This window comes from Triticum dicoccoides, chromosome 6B (assembly GCF_002162155.2).
Source record: "Triticum dicoccoides isolate Atlit2015 ecotype Zavitan chromosome 6B, WEW_v2.0, whole genome shotgun sequence".
Classification (NCBI taxonomy): Eukaryota; Viridiplantae; Streptophyta; class Magnoliopsida; order Poales; family Poaceae; genus Triticum; species Triticum dicoccoides.
In genome coordinates this window covers 379,445,069-379,450,867 of record NC_041391.1, presented here as the reverse complement: position 1 = coordinate 379,450,867, position 5,799 = coordinate 379,445,069, and positions in this window count along the sequence as shown.

Genomic DNA, 5,799 nt, shown 5'->3' with positions numbered 1-5,799 from the left:
CCATGCCAAAAACATCCGTGTCTCCAATTGCGTTTGAATCCTCCAAACCCTTCCCTTTACTTTCTTGCAAGTTGCATGCTTTAATTTCCGCTGCCTATATACTCTTTGCATGCTTGCTTGAATTGTGTGATGATTGCTTGACTTGTCCTAAAATAGCTAAAATCTGCCAAACTCTAAAATTGGGAAAAGGTTAAGTTTTTATTGGTCAAGTAGTCTAATCACCCCCCTCTAGACATACTTCAAGGTCATACAAGTGGTATCAAAGCTTTGGTCTCCATTTGCTTTGATTTCCATAGCTTTTGGTGGTCATAGCCTTGGTTTCACAACCTAGGAGAGTATGGCGTCTAGCGAGGGAAATTATCACCGTAGAGGTCCTTACTTTGATGGTACTAATTTTGCTAGTTGGAAGCATAAGATGAAAATGCATATTCTTGGACATAACCCCGCCGTTTGGGCAATTATTTGTATTGGCTTGCAAGGTGAATTCTTCGATGGGAGAGAACCGAACCATGAAGCTAATGCGGAAGAATTGAAGATGCTGCAATACAATGCTCAAGCTTGTGATATCATCTTCAACGGATTGTGCCCCGAAGAATTCAATAAAATCATCCGTCTTGAGAATGCAAAGGAAATTTGGGATACTTTGATTGATATGCATGAAGGTACCGAGTCCGTCAAGGAATCCAAGTTGGATGTGCTCCAAAGTCAGCTTGACAAGTTCAAAATGAAGGATGGTGAAGGTGTCGCTGAAATGTACTCTAGGCTTGCTCTTATCACAAATGAGATTGCCATCTTAGGGAGTGAAGAGATGACCGACAAATTCATCATCAAGAAGATTCTAAGAGCATTGGATGGAAAGTATGATACCGTGTGCACATTGATTCAAATGATGCCAAACTACAAAGATCTCAAGCCAACGGAAGTCATTGGAAGAATTGTTGCTCATGAGATGTCACTCAAGGATAAGGAGGAACTTCATAACAAGTCAAGTGGTGCTTACAAAGCCTCAAGTGAAGCCCCCACATCATCAAGTGAGAAACCAACCTTCAATGAGGAATTGAGCTTAATGGTGAAGAACTTCAACAAATTCTACAAGAGTAGAAGCAAAGAAAGAAGCTCCAAGTCAAGGTCTTACAATGACAAAATATCTTCTAGTTGAGAGCGAAATTGCTACAATTGTGGGAGACCCAGACACTACTCCAATAAGTGTATGACACCCTACAAAAGAAGATAAGATTCTCCAAGAAGAAGGAGCAAAAGAGAAGAATCACCACCAAGAGAGAGGAGGAGTAGAGATGATCGTTATGAACGAAGACCCTCACGGAGAAGCAAGGATTCGGAAAGGAAGGATAAGTCATCAAGGAGCTACACAAAATGAAGACATCAAGCTCATGTTGGTGAATGGGTATCCGGCTCCGACTCCGACAATCACTCCGAGAGAAGCTATCACTCCGACTCCGAATATACTCAAGATGAAGGTGTTGCCGGTCTAGCACTTGTGTCAACCAACTCCTACGACATATTTGACTCACCAAATGAAGGTGTTGGAAGATGCTTCATGGCCAAAGGTCCAAAGGTAACACGTCCTGAGTATGTTGATTTCAATAGTGATGAAGATGACTTGCTTGTGGATGATGATTTACTTGTTGACAACTCTAGTGATGAATACTATGATGAAACGTCAATTAATCATGCTAATCAAGATAAAACGAATGACAATGATAAGGAGAAGATTGAGCTTCTAACTAAAGAACTAAACTCTCTTAAGTTAGCTCATGAAACTATCTACGAAGATCATCGAGAACTTTTAAGGGCTCATGAGAAGTTATGCTTTGAAAAGCTCAACCTTGAGAAAGAGCATGGGTTCTTAAAACCAATCTGTCGGTGCCAAAACCGGCGGATCTCGGGTAGGGGGTCCCGAACTGTGCCTCTAGGCGGATGGTAACAGGAGACAAGGGACATGATGTTTTACCCAGGTTCGGGCCCTCTTGATGGAGGTAAAACCCTACGTCCTGCTTGATTAATGTTGATGATGTGTGTTACAAGAGTGGATCTACCACGAGATCAAGGAGGCTAAACCCTATAAGCTAGCCTATGGTATGATTGTTGTTCGTCCTAAGGACTAAAGCCATCCGGTTTATATAGATACCGGAGAGGGCTAGGGTTACACAGAGTCGGTTACAATGGTAGGAAATCTACATATCCGTATCGCCAAGCTTGCCTTCCACGCCAAGGAAAGTCCCATCCGGACACGGGACGAAGTCTTCAATCTTCTATCTTCATAGTCTTGGAGTCCGGCCGATGATGATAGTTCGGCTATCCGGACACCCCCTAGTCCAGAACTCCCTCAGTAGCCCCTGAACCAGGCTTCAATGACGACGAGTCCGGCGCGCATGTTGTCTTCGACATTGCAAGGCGGGTTCTTCCTCCGAATAATTTATAGAAGATTATGAACACCAGGATAGTGTCCGGCTCTGCAAAATAAATTCCACATACCACCATAGAGAGAATAAAATTACACAAGTTCAATCTGCTGACGTATTTTGTGGCGTGACGTCACACCATTACCAAGCCTTTACTCAAATTGTTTTTATTGTTCCACCTCCGCGCGTTTAGCGGGGCGGTTTCCTTGGCACGTCTTGTCGAAGCAGAGATCGTGTTCCCCTTATTCCGGGATTCCCATCAATACGGACGTGGGCAGCCCAACCGCGCCATTGATTGTGACGCTTGGGAGATAAGCGAGTTTTACCAGGCCGGTGGGGACACATGTTTTTGTCTGCCCATATAAGGGGATAAAGATCCACTCCTTTTACCTGCGCCTTCTTCCTCCTTGGCTTATCCATCTCCGCGAACTCGAGCTCCAGCGCCCAAGTCCGCACTTCTCACCTCAACCTTCTCCAACTATGTCCGGAGCGGGAGGCAAGTGGATGGCCTCCTCCGTCACGGAGGGGCAGATCCAGAAGCTGCGCGGCGCCGGATACTTGTCCAGCGACATCGCGCATCGGCTCGCCTACGAGGGAGAGCTCATCCCCACCCCCAGGCCCCATGAGAGGGTAGTATTTCTTCCCCATTTCCTCCGCGGACTGGGCTTCCCACTTCATCCCTTTGTCCGGGGGCTCATGTTCTACTACGGCCTAGATTTCCATGATCTGGCCCCGAATTTCATCCTCAACATCTTGGCGTTTATCGTCGTGTGCGAGGCCTTCCTCTGCATCCAGCCCCACTTCGGCTTGTGGCTCAAGACCTTCAGTGTCAAGCCGAAGGTTGTGAAGGGCAGCCAAGCGGAGTGCGGAGGCGCCATGGTGGGCAGGATGTCCCACGTTACGTGGCTGGAGGGCACTTTCATGGAAACCATCAAGGGGTGGCAATCGGGGTGGTTCTACATCACCGAGCCGCGTGACCCTGATTGGGCAGCGGCCCCCGAATTCAGATCCGGCATCCCTACACAGCTCACCTCCTGGAAAGAGAGCGGCCGGATCTGGGGGGATTCGGAGGAGTTGACCGGACTCCAAGCCTGTATCCCGAAGCTGGTGGACAAGAAGCTCAAGCTTATCAACATAGTCCAGGTCATGCTCATCCGCCGGATTCTCCCGTGCCAACGACGGGGCTTCAACATGTGGGAGTTTGATCCGGCGCAGCACCAGACCCTGAGCGGGCTCTTCGACACTACATACGAAGATGTCTGGAAGGTGCTGTTCAAGGGCGCCGAAGCTCCCGCATCCGTTACCGAAGATTGCGGATTCCGCTCGCACCGTCCAGCTAACGAGGTAGGTGATTTCACCGCTTGTTTTCCATAGTTTGACTCTATGCGGGATCTAAACTCCCTTTACCTTTGACAGGAATGGCTGGCGAAGGCCGAACGGACTATCTGTCCGGCCCCATTGCCAGAGCACCCAGCGGACGCCCGCCTAACGGGGCTGCTGGCTCCGGCACCCCATGTGGTGCCAGAGAAGAAGGCCAAGAAGAAGGCCACGGGGACTCGAAAGAGTTCCCGTTTTCAGGTGCTATCGAATGATGAATCCGAGGCCGACTCCTCCCACCAAGACGAGGAGGAGAAGAAGAAAGCCTCTCCCCAGCGGGGGAAGGGAAGAAAAGGAAGGCCTCCCCAACAAGGGAGGCCGAGCGGTCCAAGAAGGGAAAAACTCTTCCCCCGGACTGCTCCGCCAACGCCAGTGACGACGACGAGGACTGGCCTCCAAGGGCCAAGCCCCTGGCGAGATCGTAAGCCGAATAACTTCAAGGTTTTTCCTTTTCACCACATAATGTCTTTTTAATGCCGCATACAACCCTGCAATCCGCCCAAGGATGATCTTCCCGCTTCGTCGAGCGGGTCCTTAGGTGCGTCGGATATGGATTCATTTCCGACTGCCTCCACCCCCCGCGCCGTGGACGATGCGGAGGTGGGATCCCAGGAAGGGACCCACCAGGAGGCGGAGGCACCGGAGGTGTCACAGGACAACCTCCCGGACTTTGCACCAGACTCATCCCCAGAACCCACAGTGGCTCCGGAGTCCGGCGGGCGACCCCTTCGCAAGAATTGCAAGACCGTGACGCCGGCTGCCTCCGTCCAACCGGAGGTGCCGGATAATTTGCTGGAGGCGCTCAACGGCGCCTCCATCGAAGAGGAACACCGAACTGTTATGAGTGTGGTGATTCAGAAGGTGCAGCTCGCCAAGAGCGGGCTGACCGAAGCCTGCAGGAGCCTTCTAACAGTCTTTGAGGTAAGAATTTCAATATGTATAAAATGGTACCGCATAGACAGTAGCCCCTGATGCTCGCTTCGGTGTTCGGAAAGAAAAGCCGGAGTGAGGATCTAAAAAGACTAGTACAATGCTCGTGCATTGCCACGGGCTTTTTAGTTTGTTTTAATCTGATTGCACCTATGAGTACATTGCATATATGTCTTTCGTTCCCCACTTTGTCTACCACCCTCCATCTCTCTCCCTAACCGTCTCTTTCCCACCCTCGCTCCCTCTTTCTTTCTAGCCCTCTCTATCTCTTTAGGACAGAATCCCCTAATGACGAAAACGCCCCACCCCCCTATATTATAAAGCAACCATCACCTCATACATCTGAGAAGACCGATACAAACACACGCTACCACCGCGCTCAACACACACCCGAAGAAAGATACAAAGGTGCCGACAAACCACCCCAACGACTACCAAGCATACTACGAATGAGCAGAGAAGAACCACTTCTAGTCGACGGACCACCACATGAGTGATCCATCAAGGAGGGGTGAGACGACCAACACCGAAGCGAGGACTCCAAAACAGTGCCTCCAAAAAGGGCAGGATTGCGGATAGCCGCCACCATCTGATCCCGTGGATCAAGTTTTCACCCAGAGCAACACGAAGGGGGTGAGAGTACCGCAGCGGAACCTGCAAGAAGGAAACAATGTCTGTGGATGCCGCCGCCGACGGCTAGTACAAAGATTGGGCACGTGATGTACCTTGGTTCTCTGACCCCCTCTGTCGCACCCCGCTCCGCCAACCACCCGCATCCATGCTGCCCGAGAGGCCATGTCTGCTCGCCCGCACCCAAGCTGCGCAAATCCGCCCAAGATCAACGCGCCTCCCATCGCTAGGGTCGTGGCTCTGCACCCAGACCGCTCTGAGAAAATCAAAGGGGGTGGCTTCAAATAGCTCCGCCAACTCCAACCACCGCCGAAATCGGCAACGCCCGTCCCACCTGAAGCGTTGCCAGAAAGCACCAGGCTGGGGAAAGGGGAAGGGGGAGGAACGACACACGACCACAATTGGCATCCTCTATGCCGACGACATGGGACTCAACAAT